This window comes from Osmerus mordax, chromosome 16 (assembly GCF_038355195.1).
Source record: "Osmerus mordax isolate fOsmMor3 chromosome 16, fOsmMor3.pri, whole genome shotgun sequence".
NCBI lineage: Eukaryota > Metazoa > Chordata > Actinopteri > Osmeriformes > Osmeridae > Osmerus > Osmerus mordax.
In genome coordinates this window covers 15,084,718-15,103,864 of record NC_090065.1, presented here as the reverse complement: position 1 = coordinate 15,103,864, position 19,147 = coordinate 15,084,718, and the positions used below count along the sequence as shown (strand labels likewise).

Below are 19,147 nucleotides of genomic sequence, written 5' to 3'. Positions count from 1 at the left end.
TAGGTCACGCTACATTCTGAAGTCATGCGTGCCTGCCAGTGCATTTCCCCCTCTACTCCTTCCCTTTCTCTCTCGTTCTCTCCGTGGATGGGCTCTAGGACTCCCAACTTAGGCCATCAAATCCACTGATCCCCGCCATAATGAGACGCTGGCGTGATCCTATGTGAAGCTCTGACGCCTTTATCACCTCAAGGCGCCTGCGTCACCGTGGAGCGTCTGCTGTTCTCAGCCCGCAAGTCATCCGCCAACCAAAACTGATGGCGGATGACTTGCGGTCTTTTGTTGACGCGTCGATAGAGAGGTTCTAGGAAAGAGACGCGATTAGCCTGTCCGCCGCTCTATCTAACATTTCTGTTTTCTACTCAAGACATTAACTAAATATGTTGTTTCCTCTGCTTGTTAGGTGTCACAAATCAACACGCCGCATATTAATGAAAAGTTGATGATGCACGCTGGGAGCGAGATGAAGTGGCACAGAGAGAGAAAGAGAGAGAGAGAGATAAAATGCATCTAAACAATTACTGGAGGAGGAAGAACAAACAAGGCAACAGCAGCAGTGGCACCTCAAGCGAGCATTTCGCCTCATTCCAGGTACGCAGACGGTTACACTCGTCATTAAAATGGCTGCACCAAACAGGATGAAGGAGCACACAGACCACAAATCAAAGCAGAGCAATTGAATGAGAACAGGATTTGTATCATCCCAATGTTCTTAATCGCTCTCTTTCTCCCTAGGTCTCTTTATCTCTCCATCCATCTGTCTTTCTGACTGTTTATTTGTTTTTTTGTCTTCCACTCTTTTTCTTTTTCACTGTCTGTCTGTCTGTCTCTCTCTTCTCAGGAAGGACCGGTATTGAACGAAAGCGCCTTGCCACGCCATTAGTGCAGTAAAAAAAAAAAAAAGGAAATGAATAATAGAGAATATGATTTCAAAAGTGCCGGAGCAAAGAGCCCCATCCCTCTTCCTGCTGCTGGAGCCCGGCATTGATCTGCCTAGACCTCCGCCCGTGCCACCACAGCTACGCTACACACACGCCACACCACAATGTGCACGACTACGCCCGCTACGCGACGCACACCCTGCCTCCTCGTCGACCCCTTTCGGATCCCCTTAAAACGCCCCGTGCAGGTTCGATCCACTCCCGTCCTGACCGAACCAACACCCTCTTCCACGCAGCAGCTCCAACCTGAGGCAACCAGGCAAAACGGGAGGAAAGGGGAAAAGGAAGAAAGAGTATATAAAAGGGGTTAGAAGAAAGAAAAGGAAGCATGTGGTTATAATTACACACAGGCAGCGCGGTGGTAAAGCCAGGCTGCGGATCTTAAGCCTGTTCGACATTCTCTGGGTAAAAAAGGCACGTCGCCTCATTAAATCCCCAACACTGTTTGTGGCCCTCCACACTGAACCTGACGCTGTCTCTCTGCTCTTTTGTTATCGCTTTCTCCTCCAGCACTGCTGCTTATCAAACATGAATGTGGCGTAGGACATGGGGTGGACCTATACAGAACGAAAGTCAACCACATAGTGGAGGACAGCTGGGGGTCCACTTGTTTGTCGTCTCTCTGCCACATAGCTTGGTCTGATTAAGCTCTTAGCTTGTCAAGAGGGTAATGGCTTTTGTGACCATGTCAATCACAGGCTCAATGCCAGAAAATGCATGAAAAGGCAGCTGTATGGTATAGTTTATATATATATATATATATATAAAGATTTTTTTTGAGAGTCATTTTAGCCATTACAGGGAGGTTTTCTCCATCTCAAAAGCAACAAAGTCTTACTATCACTTCCCAAATATTATTAATCCACGTACTATACTCTGATATCTTGGATGACGTGAATTGCAAGCCAGTTAAAGCCCTGTACTTCAAAATAAAAATAACTGAATCGCCATGTCAAAGTTTCGCGATATCTCCTCTCTAAGCATCCTCACGCCTGCATCCGATAAGCGGGTAAAAAAAAAGAGGAAGCAAGACAATCTCAAATGAGAAAAGTGAGAAATTAATTTGTGCGCCCTCTTGATTTCTCCACAGGCAGACATCGATCATGTGGAGGCCCACTCTCCCGTTCTGGAGACGGTAGTGGCAGAGGTACGGGGGGGGGAGAGACCGTCAGGAGGAGAGCGATAGAGAAACAGAGAGGGAGAGAGAGAGGGGGGGAGAAAGAGAGGAACAGGTAGAGAGAGGGGGGAGGCATGTGTCTGAGGGGGTCGTTGTAATCAGGCCTACTCATTAGCCCCGCTTTGGCTCTGGATGACAGGAGGTCTCCCAGGGACGCCCGGCTCAGACACCCAGCCCTTCATCTCCTCCACTGGGCTGACTGGGACTGAGAAGACCCCCCTCCCCCGCCCTCCCCAACCCCAAACACTACCAACACCTCCAGCCATCAACACAAACTACAACGGACAGACAGGCATGGAACTGCTGTTGTCATATGAAGACCAAGTGAGATGACTACACACATACGAAGGTACAAATATTGGACCGCACAGGAGAATACATCCAAACAGCAACCAGCACCAAAAACAAGGTCTAGTAAACCGAGCGGCCATAACGTTTTTGCGCACGGGCGTACCTCTCCTGTTTAGAGGGGCCCAGAGAGCTGGGTAAACGCTGGACAAGAGTACCTGCCTTTGAGTACCCAAGGTCCCAAGCCTGCTGGGCAAAGCCATCCATATCAAGTTTAAAATAACCACGCATGAGACTTAACCTTTACCAGAGACAAATGAAATGAAGAAGAAGAAAAAAAAAAAACGAAAAAAGGAATACAGTGCATCAGGAGCAGGTTTCATTCATAGGGGGCCTTCTGCTCGCATGACCTGAATTACCGTTCTGTTCCTGCAGGGCCACGTTGAATGCCACACCAGGAGACAGGAGACATTCATCTGCTGGCTCTATTCGACATCACAGGTTGGAGAAACAAAGAGCCTCACACACGTGCACACACTGCGGCCTCGGTGACACACAACACACAGACCTGGGAGATGGACACACACACACGGACTGGGTCGACACGACACACAGACCTGAGAGACACACACACACACACACATGACTGGACTGGGGTGACCCAACACAGACAAGGAACTAAGGCTTAGGACACTCAGGAGCAGACACTGGGTGTGCATATCTGACACACACACACACACACACACAGGTGACATAACACACATAGAGAAGTATGTTGCGTGGCTCAGTGATTTAAACACACTTCATTTCATCCTGGAGACACCATTGATCACACACACGTACACACACGCTCCACTTTCCAGTCCAATATGATGAAATATGAAATGGAGCATTACCGCTTGGAATGGCAGTCGGCCCAGAACTGTGCTGATCCTCTGTCACATTGTCTTCTGCTGCCAGAGAAACAGAGAAAGAGAGAGAAAGAGAGAGGGAGAAGAAACGGTTAACAACTAAAAAATAAGTCCCCTCTTCCCATCAGACATACTGAGCTTTCTATCTTTTTTATTATTTACTATTTAGATTTCCTGTATGGAAACTCCAGGAGATTTCAACAGCTTTCGACAGCTCAACCTGCGGTTTGGGAATCCACGCAAGGCTTTCGTATGTATGAGGTTTTGGCAACAAGGCAAACAGCCACCCACGTAAATAACATATTGGACTGAGTAATGACATGATGAATTATGAAAGTCTCCCATGAAACACCTCCCATCATCAACAGTGACCATGTGAAAAACACCTTGATGACATCTCTAGGGAGAGGTTTCTGCCTCTTTGCAACAAAACCAATCCACACTGCTGGCATCAAACTTAAGATGCTGAAGATAAAATTAAAAAAATGTGTTCACCAAAAAACAAAATAAGTAAAAATAACGACTGTGTCAAAAATGTCAAGCCTTTACAGTTCCGTTGAAAGTGATATATTGTGTTTAACGTGAAACTACAACGGTAGCAGCATGCATGTGTTTACTTAATGCAACCTAGTTTAACATGACCTTGCATTCAAAGCACATACAGGAGACGCTCTGAAACTGTGTAGCTGGTACAAGGATGACGGCTTGATCAGCACGCGAGACAGATTCATTATCCTCCAAGCCAATTTTGACAGCATTTGATTTCAGCAACATCCCTGACAAACAACCGTTTTTCCTAAGTACAGAGGTAAGTTTTTTCTTTCTCTATGATTTTCGCTAGGGCCATTTTTTTTGGGGGGGGGGGGGGGGGGGTGGAACGGGGGGGACAGGTGAGTAGTTCCTTGCGGCATGTCAAGTACAAGAAACTAAATGGATTTGAGCAGCGGGAGGAGAACAAAAGGCTCTCCCACCTGCTCCATGTAAAATGAGGGTCTCAGCGAGGACTTCTGATGCCTCAGTGTTCCACCCCTGCAGTTGAAATGCAGTCTCCATTATGCCTTCTCTATCTAGCCTTTCATTTTCCCGTGCAAAAAGGACGTGGGAGTCTGACAGGACCTCCCAGTAGGGGAGCGTGGAGGCGACTGCCAAAGCAGAAACCGGCGCACTTTTAAAATCTCACAAAATATCCCCTACTTTACATAATTAGGCAGGATCCTATGGTGGCGGGAGAGACTCCCTCAGGGGACCTGAAGTCAATGTAGAGCGCGGTGTCAGAGCGCGCTGAGGAATGGAGAGGAAAGTGTCAAGTGGATTCTTCTGAAGGCGACAAGAAGACGAAGATGGTGATTCGTTTCTGGCCTTGACCGGTCAATGCCGAACACAAGTCACAAGTAACTGAATTAATCTAAAACACTGTCTGGCTGTTCGAACTAAATGGCTATCCCAGAGTAAAAGAACATAGGTTTACAGCCATCATCAGAAATAACATAATCCTTATTTTACACCTAACTGTCGAAATTTAACTCTTTAATGTCACTGGTTAGTGTATGTTCAGTATGTTACTAAAGGACCACCATAGAAGAGTGTCTGCTGTTTAGCTAATGTTTAAGGTGGGATCTTGTGAAAGCAGGCCTTGGCAAAAGAGACCCTGTGAGTCTAATGAGTTTCTCCAGCGCTGTTGAGCTCCCTGCATCCAGGATCATTTAAATAGGCTCGGATAGGGGGTCTTAATAATATCCCCCACGGTTCTATCAGAGATTGGTGGAAGGAGCTGGAGGTTTTATTTTGATTACCGTCCCTGTTGGCGAGATAAGGGAGTTGAGGCAGAAAATTCCATTTTACAATGCCATCAGAACTTACACATTATGACAGCAATCCAAGATTTGTCACCACTGAGAACTTATTAAAAGTTTTGTCATTTAAACAAAACAAGCAATTTTCATACATAAGCCAACTTTTGTATTTGTTTCTGATTTCTGTAGGGTATTTTTTACTGAGTCATCACACATCTGTCTAACTGAGTATTGGTCATCAGAGATCACCTGACACCAAGGTGATATGTTCTTTTATACTAATTCCAAACCAGATCAGGTCTAACATTACACCAACCCTAACTCTAACTCCTTATAAAGAGACCTAAAAAGACCCTAACGCATTTAATTCATGTACTCCGTAGCTGTTCCCACCTTAGTTAGACTGTAAATTATAAATATTTCTCAGCGCAGCAACACTCAGTATTGCCTCAGCATCGCAGCTCTCTGTTAATAATTTTTTACAAGGTACAGTGTATCACTCTGTCTGCATGACATAGTGTATTTATAACCGGGCTGCTGTGTTGTGTTGATACAATACAGAACACTCATGGGACTAAATCAGCACCGTTCCTTTGATTTTCAAAATGGAACAGGAATAATATAATCCCTCAACAAGTGTTGTAACGTTAAAGGCCACTCATTAGCATATGTTTCACACACACAGTGGCAGTCATTTAGGTGTGATTGGCAATCCCAAGACAAGAATGTTATCATGTAAATAAGGATTAATTATCAGCTATTTGCAGGTAAATAATAAAAAGAAGCTAGACCTCCCAAAACACAGACCTTTGACCGGGTATATTATTAATTAAAATTTACATAAATGGACAAAAATATCAACGTCTAAACACTATTTTCTTTCTCTGAGCAGATTCAGTCCCAGGCAATCAGCTGAGTGGCGAGTCTGTGTTAGCTAGCCGCTCTCAGACACACACAGGCCCAGAGAGCGCTCCTTGATGTGCGTGACTCATCTGGTTGGTTACAGCCAACTCGGACGTTACAGTGCTCCACACAATGGCTGTGTAATCCACCCTGACTGACCGAGAAGGAGACACTCGCCACGGGGACTACAACTCAATTTAGCGCAGGTCACCGGGGGTCAAACCTTCTCAATTAGTGCTAGTGGGAGAGAGGAGGTGTGTGTGTGTGTGTGTGTGTGTGTGGAAGGGGGGGCACACACACACTGCACATGAATAACTTTCTTAATGAGCATTATTCGAGCTGGTGATTAGTGTCATAAATAATTTACAATAGAGGAGCGTGTTAATCATGTTGCATAATATTTGTAATCCTTTGTGTACTATCGTGCAAGCAAGCTGAGAGTTTGAATAGTTACTCTTAACAGCCCCCCCCTCAAACATTATGATTATAAGAGTCTAAGGAATTCTTGGCAAATGAGAAATAACACATCTCAGGATATCTTATGGTATACAACATATACCAATCTGGACGTTTTAACGATAAATCAGGAAAAACACTGTAGAAGTGAAAACAAGGCAAAAGGAAATGTCTCCTCATTTGCAACATGGGGTAACCAATCATCGTTAGCCAATCAGAGAGCTCTTACAACAGCAGACAACCCATGACAATGGGAGAGACACATGCCATGGAATAAGAGGAGATATCGGCCAGCTCCCGCGACACCCAGCCCAACTCACTGTGCCTCACGTCAAGAACACTGACAGCCCTGCTAATGGGATTTTGCCATGCCTCCATCATCATTTCCTTAATGATAATTCTAACCATATTTTTATGTCACATTAGAAAAGTGTTAATGGCTGTTATACCACAGATCATTAATTGTGGAAAAGACTAGAATACCACAGCTTTGACTAGAACCCAGAGCTGATGTAGACTTGAGTTGAGAAAAATAAGGTGATGAGAATGGCTCTCTTCCTCACTTCAATCATTCCTAAAAAATGAGTGCAGTTCGTCTGGAGTTTTTTTTCAATAATTAAGAATGTTCTCTGAATAATGTTTGTAATTAATGCTCCCCACGGCATTACGTTTTTATTGAGCAAGAGTGGCCTGATTGCAGTACTGGATTTGCAAGGAGGAAAAATCCTGATTGTAACCCTGTAAATGATTCTACGACAGACCTGACCAGGGTGAAAATCCGGAGTTAGTTTGGTGGGCAAAGAAATTGGGACACACACCTTATGAAGAGTCCAGGTGAACCTCCTCATCCACAATCTCTAATTTAACTGGTCTACAAATGCCAAAAATAGAAATAAAATAATTAGGCCTAATCACAGAGTTATGCGGTTGTGCTGTTTTCATCATTTTATAAAGGGGAGCCGATATTACAGTATACTCAAATGTATTTTAGAAATCATTTAAGAAGTAATTGCTATCATCAACTATTTCAGGATTTCCTGACTAGACCTCCAAACCCTCTTTAACTTGTCTTCATATGACAGGATGACATACACATCTTTCCAGGGCCATAGAAACCACCATGCTTCAATTCATGTGGAAATGACACACACAGCTCATGATGAACATCAAATATTAAAGGTGTATATGACACAACGGCGATTTTATGACACCCCGCAATACTTAAAGTAAATGGTGCAGAAAATATATTTATATATGCAGACGACGGGCCTGGAAACGTCGTACTCAGCCAATAAACACATTAGAAGGAGGGCGACCTAAGAGAGTGTCATTTGTGCTCCAAGAGAAAATATAAACCGAGAAGTCTAGCAATATTCTGGAAGTCAGCAACGTGGCAGATAGTCTTCACACTGTACTATATATGTGCATCCTGAATTTGGGCCGCTTCCTAGCATCACATCACTGAGGTAATGTGCTGACCCGACACTTCTGCACATCAAAACAAAATTAGGATGCAGCCACAGTTGAGGAATGGGCATGGCTGAGGATTGAGTAAATGTCGACGGCGAGGGTGAAGTGTTTGCATATAAGCGAATGATGTATGGTGTCGTCCTGTGCCACCTATTCCCCTAAGCAATAACGTAGCCGGCTCTGTCTCTCAGACTTAATTGAAACGGGGACTTGTAACGCTGCCCTTTTCCTCGATGGGACCAAAACATAACCTCTGACTCCCTTCAGCATCTAATCCAAAGGAAAGAAGAAGGGGGGCAGTCCGGGGACATTCCACAACAAAAAAAGGTGCTAACTGTCATGAAGACTTATTTTGTCATGTCTTCTGGACACTTCCTGGTTCTCTTGACCGTGGAGCACCATCTCTCTCTAGCCACCGTTTCTCTCCTTCCTTCATGTGCCACTACCACCTCGGCCTGCTTCTCCACCCCAGAACAGAGTGTTCCTTCTGGGCCTAAAAGACCCCATCGACACAATGTCTCTAGCCAAGAAAAGCCAAACAAGACTGTGCCACTGAACTCTGTGACTGCATTCTAGACTTGGAAAATATACACAGACAATCACCACCACATGTGATACATTCAGAGAGTGATGTTACTGCCAAACTCTAATACGACCATTTGTCCCAACAAAAGTAGCATTTAGCAACGGAGACAACTCAATTCATTGCACCACAATTATATTCCAACTGAGGACATTTCTGTGGACATCTGTATAACATCTTTGGTTGTTCACAATGTGTGCTTCATGTTTTGGCTACTCGCGATGTTTTTTGGCTATCTTGTTGTTATGATCAGTGACCTATGCACTTTGTAAAGCTCTCTCTTGGAAGTCGCTTTGGATAAAAGCGTCTGCTAAATGAATAAATGTAAATGTAAATGTAAATGTATAAGCCTCACTTCTTCCCCAAGGAAAGGGATGGATAGAGAACAATACAAAACATCTGCCTGTCCCTTCTGGTTGTGAAGGAAGAGAGGGGAAAACTATGACGTACCCACATTTACTCTGCCTGAAAACAGACTTCTGTGAGGAACATATGGAAAAGAAGGGATTTTGTGCAACCAAGTGGCTGCATTCTAAAGTCAATAGCAATGACAAAACAAACACTGAATGTCATTACTCATACTCATATCTGTGCATGCAGCCTTCTTCTGACAGAACACCACGCGCACGCACACACACACACACACACATACACACACGAACCTGCGTGCCTTCACAGTATACACACAAATACACACATGCGAGCACATGTATACATACAAACACACTTGTAGCATATTGGTGTGAACAGATTACATATAAATGCTGTCTTTTGAGAATAACAAATGTCATCCCAGCTAACAAAAAGTCAATGCGAATCTGTGCTCACAAAAAAAGGAAATCAATCTATAGACCTGTTTACTGTCTATAATAGAACAAGCAAGTGTTGAAACAGAATGTGACAATTGTGAGATGTGCGTGCACTCACATCCGCCTCTCTCCTGGGTATTGATTTAAAATGGTGGCTGTATGAATGTACCGCGAACCATGTAATCTTCCTTTGAGATGAAGACTTCCGAGAAGGAAAAGGGAGAGAGAGAAAGGAGTCCACAGACCACAAGCTGGGAATGTGAAATTGTGGACAATTATTTGCTGAGCAAAATACAATGCCTGCCAGATGAACTGGAGCACAAACCTCGAAACCCAGCAGCTATCCCACTAAAATACGACAGAGAAAAGTATTGAGTGTGTGTGTGTGTGTGTGTGTGTGCCTAAGTGTTTGTGTGTGAGAGAAAGAAATGAAGAGAAAGACAGTCTGTAAACTGTATCTCATTGTGTAAAAATCAACTTTATCATAGCAAACTTTGCTCTAACAAATTAGATTTTCAGTTCGAGATGGAGAAAAAATAACACAAAGTTCAAAAAATGTTTTATACTATCTGTTGAGTATAGGACCTCCGTGAACTGAGGTTTGATCAACTGTAGCCTAAATGACATTAGGTTACTTATTTGACGGTCGGTATAATAATAAGCTTGAGCACCAAAGCTTCGTAAGAAACAGGGCTACCTCAACTTCTCTTCTCAATCCTCTCCCTTCCTGCACACACAGTCAAATAGTCCCTTTCCTTGAACCTAGCATAAAACGTTTCCTTATAGCCTTTACTGTATTTAGTTTCTAGGACGGGAGTCACGTGACACCAAACTACCATTCCATCAGACAGCTCAAGTTCCCAACTTCAGCGTCATTAACACATCCAGATGTTCCTAATGCTGCGTTCCGTCAGAGTCGCTTAGGACAGACAGACTATAGCTATTGGCCCCTTCTATTTTCTGTTTTAATTACAAACGTATGATGTTCAAATGCAGTTCCACTGTCATGCAGGGAATTCTACAATATAAGAAAAGCATGCAGTCGTTTTTTGAAATGCGCGTCAAGCAGAGCACTAATGACTAAACGTGTAGGTTAATAAGGTAGATCGACAGACATCTCAATAAGCAAAAGGGATTTTGAAGTGAGTTGTTGAATTTGGTCGGTTTCCACCTTGAAATAGGTGGTCTTTGAGGAATCCTACAAATCACTTACCTTTCAATGATCTTGGTTTAGCTTGCTTGCGGCGCGACATCCTATAGAAAACGCTGAAGTTGCTCAGTTTCAGACTGATAAATTGTATTCACTTCGAAAGCGAATATCTTAGGGTATGCCTATTTCTCAATGACAGCAACCGCGAGTGCTTTAATACCATTACAAAAACATGTAGGCTATCTCGTATGATCAGGATATCAGTTTGCGATTATTTTGTGATGAGGTGGATGTAACGTTAAAATCCAATTTATCGGCAAGCTACTGTAGCCTATTTAGTTCAACTGCGTATCGGGAAAAGTGTAATAATAAAGTCGTAATTCCGTCATGCGCTTCCAGTCTCCAGCAAAACACATTCGCGTGTAGGCATGGTGTTCATTTTGAAATAAAAACGGAATTTTCGCTTTTAGCCTCTGATCTCAAATAGCCTACAATCGCGTGAGAAAGACATCAGCAAAACGCCTGCTGTGAGAGTGCAAAAATGCAACAAAACCAAAAAATGAAAAAAAAAATCATAACACTTTTCACTGCATATCCACCTAGCAGCATCAAAACTAATATAGACTCTTCCTTTTCCCACTCCAGTTAGCTAATCATGGATTAGGTTCGGAATCTGATCTAAGTCTACGTCTAAATAGCTTTAAAAAGAGGATGAAGAAGCAGAGAGAAGATGGAAGCTCCCTCCTCATCACAAACCTGCAAGGTCTTGGACTGCGCTGTCGCTCCGGTAGTCCACATAATAATGGAAAATGGAAGCAAGGCCCCCAAAGCCATCAGGATGGCTCCAGAGGGGGCCCCTACCCCGCAGGGACTCGCTCTGTACGTAATCACTGAGGAAATCATTGTCAGCCTGCCTGCACTCACACACAGACAGAGAGGCATGATTAAAATCCTCGGGATCATGGCAAGATACGGATTGCTGGATCTGCTAGTCCCCGGATCCGGAGTCGAACTCTACACCCAAAGTCGTTTTCTCGCCCTCGCATCTCGTCTCTCCTGCTCGCGGTCGGCCGCTCTCCGTCTTCGGCAGACGGACTGGTCCCCCTTCTGGTAGAAGTGGTTAAGCAGAGATGTATTTTCGGAGTATTTGTTGACATCTCGCTTGCGAGTTGAAGAAAACCATGGCATTTTAGGGGTGAAATGCAAGCTATCAATCATGATTCATGAGATTCAGTGTAGTGAATGCAAATACAATAATTTATTTACCAACTGTTTTAAGACATCCTAGGTTATGTTTACTTGAAAGCATAGATATATTTTATTACATGGTATCTATTTGAGATTATACAGAAAATGTCTGTGAGAAAAGTCATACGTATTGATAGCATACATATCCCAACAGTAAACAACTGATTGCTACAAGAAACAAGTGTGGAATTGAATCATCAAGTGTAATGCTCCCTCTCTCTCTCTCTCTGTCTGTCTTTTATCGCTGACAAAATGTCTACGACAGGGACCTTTAAATAATGCTGCCTTGCCTCCTAGTGAATGTCCAGGCCCTACCCCTGTGATGTGAAAATGAGATTCAGAGGAAGAGTCCTGCGGTGGGTTTCTCACTCTGCACTCCACCTCCGCAGCCTGCTGGACACCTCGCCAGGGGCCTCATCTAAAAATCACAGTCACGCAAGCACAGATCTCTACACTCCATACACTTCTATTGCTTACCATTCATGGGTGGTTTTTGAGGAGGGACATTCCACACACAAAAATGTAATAGATTTTGGAAGCATTGAATAGCTTATTGGCCAGGTTTTCAGCAGGAGTTGGTGAAGTTTAAAATTAAATTTATGCAATTATTTTTTATATGACCTCTCTTTCTTGTGTATGTTTGCACTGTGTTCATTCATATGTTTCACCAGGCAAAAATGGGCTGTGATGCATTATCAAACCTATCCACACATTGGCATGGTGAATCTTTGTTTAGATTTCAAATGTGTAGACTATGGCAAACAACCTCAAAACAAGAAAAAGCAACCTATTTATTTGGCAGCCTAATTGTTTGGTTATTTACTTTCCTCCATTCAAAAAAAAAAAAACTTATATTTAGCACCTTGTGTTTATCTGTCAATTGAGATTACCTGGGATTAGAATATTTATTTATATTCATACAACCACAAGGCCATACACCAGTCTGCAAACCACATATGTATATGTACTTATTACCTACATATGCTGCTAATACTTGTTTATGCATGATGCATCTTCTAATCTTAGCCTCAACCTTCCTTTTTCAGACCATCTCCCCGCCCACATGCTGCCACAGAACATGAACAAAAGATATATGAAAGCCAGAGAGGCAAAGATTGATATGATGTGCTCTTTGGTGCAGTCAGAGCACTCACAAACTACAGTACGCCAGGTAAACACACATATGAAACCTTTACTTGGAGGTGCTTGAATCCTGTCAGGGGGTCTCAGCTGTCTCCAACTTCAATCTTAACAACGCTCCAAAGTTCCTGCTCTCGGTCCCCATGCACTGTCAGACAGTTCTCCCAAAGTTTTACCACCTAGGTCCCCCCACCCCTCCTCCCCCTCACCTCCTGAATACGCTCACAAACACAAACAAACGCTGTTCGCTCATCAGTCCTCCAGGGCTGTTTGCTACTTTCATTAGTGACATAGTAACTGGGAAAAGGCTTGACTTGGCTCAGCGCTCTCTCAGTTCCCTCTCCAAGGTACAGGAGTGATCGAGACTGCTGCTCAGAACTCGTCTTTTATGTGAGAGCAGCACCATGTGAAGGCTGTCGTTCACCGAGCTCGGGAAAAGAAAACAGGCCAACACCATCATACCAATGGGTAGGCCACGTTTGGAATCAAATATGGATTTACCTGAACAAATAGCTACATTTGATAATCAAAAAACATTTTTTGTTTGTTTTACTAAACCTCATCCACTAAGCGAGAGAGACAGAAATAGAATCAAACGAGGGCTAAAGAAAAGAGTGATGGTAGAATAACAAATATATTTGAAGATAGGTTTGTCTGTTTTGGGGGTATCATTGTGAAGATTAATGTCATAGTAACACCAGCACTACTGTATTTCAGTATTCCCACTCATTTATTCTGACAAATGACTCGACATTTAAACAAGGTGTAAACTCTTAAAACAGAAAAGCAGAGTTAATCTGAATCACTATTAAAACAAGACTGCATCTAATTAAAACCCCACAGTGAAAAACGGATATCATACAAACAAAACATTCAACGCTACAAACCTTGTTAGAAAAAAGTCAGATTCTCCATCAAAGTCTATGTATAGTATTTAGTCAAACTGAGCAGTTGAGCACAGTTTTTTTTGTTCCACCTCCCGTCGCTCTCGATAAGACATGGAGACGCCACGGCGAGCGTGCGTGCCAGAGCATCTGAGATCTCACTCTCTCTCAGTGGGACGGAACGTTCCCCAGCGGAATCTGTGGCCTTCGGGGGCGGGATTACGTGGCCTCCTTCCTGACCCCTTCGCCCCCTCACCCTCTGTCAGTCTGACTCTCTAGACTGAGCACTAAACACACGCTAGTCTTACTTTTTGACTTCACAAAAGTTCTCTCTTCAAAGTGTTTCCTTAAGATATACTGTATACTCTTTTTTTATAGAACCAAAAATGACTTCACAAGTGGTGAAAAACACTACATACAAGATGACTGTCAATTATACTTGTTAGACCAGGGCAGAACATTCACACACACACACGCACGCACACACACACTTGACTTGCCTCATTAAAACCCATCTACAAGAACTCTGAGATGCGAATGTCTCCCTTGAGGAGCAGGGTACGTTCATCTCGAGAAAGATCTTGAGATAGAAAATTCAAAAAAAAAGATTTTGCCTCTCTCTTCTTATAATTACACTGCGCTAGCTGGAATGCATGACCCTGAGAATAAGGCTCGCTCCTGGGAGGATGGAGCAGAAGCATCAGCAGCCTCTGTCTGGACCTCTGCTGTGCATCTCCCCAGTCGAATGCCACCCACACCGGGCAGGAGTGAGGTCGAGCCTGCGCCCCCATCATCGGAGGAGGCCTCTCCAGGGACCTTACACTATGCTCCAACGAGCCAAACTCCTGAGGCTGAGAGGAAGGGGGAAAAAACAAGATAGGGAGTGACTGAAAACATTGGCCTCTCTGAGCACTGAAGCAAGCTCACCCAGCAAGCTTAAAAAGAACAAAAATACCAGAACACAGAGAGCAGTGAACCTGGCTGTCTTACAGAGTTGGCAGAAGCCTCGTATTCTGTAGCATCATAGTTATCCAAAATCATTAAGCAATTAAACGGAGCGAAACGCAAACGTGTTCCCACACAGACGTGCGCACAGAAGTGCATACACCCATCTACAAACACACATACACGCACCCTCACAAGCACAGACACCCCAAAATGGACTTCAGGGGTCAATAAGGGGTAAATGTTTCTGTTCACAAAACTCATGGTGCAAAGCGGTGATAAAGAAGCTCAGATAACCTGTCGTCTTCAGTAAACAGGATAAGACTGATAATAATTACACGTGTGTGCACTTGGACAGGTTAGTCAAAGGTTCCTTATCGTTGCCCTAGTAACTGAGGGGGATGTCACAAAGCAGGCGGAACAGAAAACGAGTGGTCCTCGTCAACGGTGACCTTCCGGTTGGATATCCATGGCTTCCATCTTCCCGAGCCAAAAGAGCCCTGCGGAGCAACTCCCAAACCGGGTCATTAGCGCAGTGGTGTCACCAGACAGCGGATCACGGGCCAGAGCAGGAGCGAGAGGGGGACTCCTGGCACCGCTGAGGCTGCTGTGCGGGTTGACATTCAGGGCTGGCTGATCTATGGGGCTGGGGAGACAGTGCCCTTGCTCTGGGTCTTCATGAGGAGAAGGTCCTGGCAGCTCTCCCCCTACTTACTCCATCATCAGCCAGGGCTATGAGATGCTAGGCTAATGTGTCCACCCCGCTACAACTACATCGCGCTATAGGACTCTATTAGTAGCCTTGCTCATCAGCGAAGCCACAGGACTCGAAGCTGTGTTCACTTTCTATATCATTACTTACAGATGGGGCTGTAGACTGCCCAGTCGGGAGCATCAGGCAGATGTATTCTCCTCGACCAACCTCAGAACGCGCCTCATGGAGAGACGATCTTCATAAAGATGTATTATTGGCAGGTAGCACCCCATTAAACCTCGATGGGATGGTTTTATAGTGTGATCAGGAGTCATTCTGGTGGGTTTATGTCCTTCACAATAGCTTTGACCTCTAAGGCCCATTCTCAGTAAATGGTGACCAGTATGAACAAGCCAAGAAAAGAGAATCCCTGGTGGACTTTCGCTCAGCCAAGTCAGGGGTAAAAAAATAAGAAAACTCTCCATCGCTGTGAGGGTCTTTTCTTTCTTGGCACCACCCCTCATATATGAAGGGGAAAAACATTGGAGAAAATCCTGTTTCAGATAGACTTTTATATTTCCAATAGGAATGACGCGTTTTTTTCATACAATTTTCGCTCATTATGGCTCCTTCTCTTTAGGAGTCTCTCCTTCAAGAGGAATCCGGCATTTCCACCAGGCACATGCTGCTTCCACTAACTATCCAGCTCTGTGAAGCCATTAGTCAGCGTCTCTCATCCCAAGGAACCTGCAACACAATCAATCTGACTCACCTTACGAGAGTCTGACCACTGCGGTTCACAGGGGCTATCTCACTTCATTTAATTTCCATGTTAACACGCTGTTCAGGATTAATACTAACTCGACCCAATCAATTTGGACAAGGGCTTGAGCGGATAATATTATTTGCTGGAGTTGACTACATATAGCTATTCCTACTCACCTGAGTGAACAGGATATAAGTGGTGTAATTTCGGCTCCTGATTGGAGTCGCTGTGAGCCACTGAACAAGAGCACATGTATAGCAAGTATCTAAGTATGAACTGACGCACGGGCAAAAATCCTTTGACTCTCACCGAGAATAATGAGGTTCAGCTGCAAAAACGAAGGGGCCCCATCATGTCGTCTACGTGTCCAATTTAGCCGTACATCTCCCCAGGAAGGACGGCGGCATAGCGGCAGCGCTGTGAACTCTGTGGATCAAGAGGGCTCCGAAGGATTAGGGGGAACTCTCGCTCCCAGGCCATGTGAACATGATTCATCCCCCCCTCCCCACCCACGCCTTGCCCACCTCCCTGCCTCCCCCATGACTCCCACCCCCCTCCCTGACAGCGGCATAAGCCCAGAGAGCCTCTCTCTGGACCACGGTGGCAGGGGGTGGGGGCTTGTGGGGTGGGGGGGAGGTCTTGTGGGGTGGTGTTAATTAAAGGAAAAGGTTAACACACACGGGGGCTGGCTGAGTGTGTGTTCAGGAGGGTCCCTTGGTAGAGCAGCTGGTCTCCATCCCTTCCCTTTGGAGCGCCCCCCCTCCTTGTAGGGGGGCAGGGGACCAAGGAAAGGAGCTAGGGGGTGGGGTAGGGTGGGCAGGATGAAGGAGTGGTTGGGGCAGAGAGTGTGTGGCTGGGTTGACCCCAACACTGAGGGGGGTGGGGGTTGTGGAGTGCGTGTTTCCACTCACCTGTCCACTGTCTGCCTGCCTTGGTTTGGCTCTGGAGCTGATTAGTGTGTCCCAGAGAAGGCCTCACCTCCCCAAACACCCCCTCTCTCCTCCATCCGGGCTCAGCCCACACACCTCCAGCTGACAGTGGGATGCAGGCCAGACCCACTTAGGAGACAGTGTCAGAGAGTTAAGGAGAAACAGAGGCACGGAAGAGACAAGGGGAGGAACTGAAATGGTAGTTTCTGGAAAAGTCTTCTGGACACCAGTGAGAGGTCGGGAGCTGGTGCAGGGGTTGAGGGGGTTGGGGGTCTGAGGGAAGGTATGTTTCAGAGAACAAGCCTGTCACTGTCAGGGACAGATGTTTTTATTGCAGCACGTGTCAAGGAACCATGTCTGTCTCTGGGAGATCATTAAATGATGATGAATTATCTACTCCATATTGCCCAAATATATTACATTGTTTTCACATGGATTGAATGATCATTTGGGAAAAAGATGGCCTAGTTTAGTACAACATGGTTGGTTTGCATCAATAGGGAATATATGATAAATGGATTGGACCCAGCAGCGATATTTCAAACATTAATTTATAAAACGTTAATTAAGAATACCTAATTAGATTACATCTGAATATATTGTTAACTAATTTCCCCCAAAAATATATAAAAGTTCAAAAAAAGATAACCTCCATCTGGCACGGATGCCAAGTTTAGAACATGTCTTTTCATAATTGCAGCACTGTGTGTACATTTCTCTCCAGTCTCCAGTACTGTACAATTTGTACAAACATCTGGCCTGCCAACATATTAATAACTTTTTATAAGCACACAAAATTATACAATTTCAAGAGACAACAGGGCAGAAACAATACCAGGCAAGCCAAGGAAGAGGTCACTATTCCCCCTCATCTTGTGAGCCCACTCTCTTATTTACACAGACAGTGCTCTGCCCAGGGTCTTCTATGGCCAGGGCAGCTGGGTTTGACCCACATTATCCAGTTGTGGATTTTGCTGGGGTGTAGTTAATCTGTTTCAAGACATTATTTTCTCACAATCAAGAAAGACTGGATTTACAGGTCTCAATACTTTATCTGTTAATAAGATGGACGGGACCCCCCACTCCACTAAACCTGTCCTTATTGGTAAGTCTACAAAATGGCTTAAGCATAACAATTCTGGAAGGGTCTATCTAATATATATTGACAATTCCATGAATGTGCAGGTTATGATAGATTATTGAAATTATTCTTTTTTAAAGAAGAAAGGTGTCATAAATGTGTATCATAATGTAAAGCCCAGTTCACACTGCTGCTGTTTAGGGCCCCAGGTCATTGCTAGTTTTGGCTTGACAATAAGGCGGCCTCGAAGTACAAGGATCCTGGATTGAAAGGTCACACAGACAACCAAACTGAAGTCCACCACGCCACACTGATTACACTTCATTAACTCCAATGAACACTTTTGAACGTTTAACTCAAACAGGGAACAAAACAGGGTTTCCCTGCTCCCCCCCCACACACCCACAACGAGCACAGGTCATTTCCCATCCATGCAGAGAAAGTACATCCCAGTGGAGCCTTGCTTGGTACTATGGATTCGCTCTGTGGTTGACTCGCCTGGGACACCCCTCACTGTTTGACTCAAGGTTTTACGCTTCTAACAAGGTTTTAATTGCCAAACAGACCACTTGATTAAACTCTATATTAAGGTTACTCTTTCTATGGCGGTGGGCAGCAGTGAACATCGGGCAGATGAGAGTTCAGAAGGATGGAGGAGGACAGAGACCAGGGGCACACTCTGTGTCCGCTAGGTGGTTGGTCTCCTCTCAGTCTGTTGAAGCTGACAGTTTGCTCACATGAGCGTGGAGATCAACAGGCAGCGTTGGAAATGAGCTATTTTGTTTGTGAAACGTGGAGCTACATGAGAAAGGAAGTCTCCTCTACTACCCAGCCTAGTCTTCTTGCACTACTCAGCCCTCCTGTCCTACCCAGCCCTCCTGTCCTACCCAGCCCAGCCCTCCTGTCCTATCCAGTCCTCCTGTCCTACCCAGTCCTCCTGTCCTACCCAGCCCTCCTGTCCTACCCAGTCCTCCTGTCC

At 44.7% G+C, this 19,147-nt stretch overlaps 1 protein-coding gene across 2 annotated transcripts in view; it reads right to left on the bottom strand.

The window, feature by feature from the left end:
- The window catches only part of LOC136959533 (zinc finger protein 521), an 85,637-nt gene extending 74,356 nt beyond the window's left edge, over positions 1-11,281 (bottom strand). For both annotated transcript variants that reach the window (XM_067253898.1, XM_067253899.1), the window contains exons 1-2: positions 11,238-11,281; positions 3,303-3,356 (exon numbers count right to left, since the gene is read on the bottom strand). The gene's annotated coding sequence lies outside the window, so the exon portion shown is untranslated. The remainder of the gene's footprint in view (positions 1-3,302; positions 3,357-11,237) is intronic.
- Positions 11,282-19,147: the final 7,866 nt, after the last annotated feature.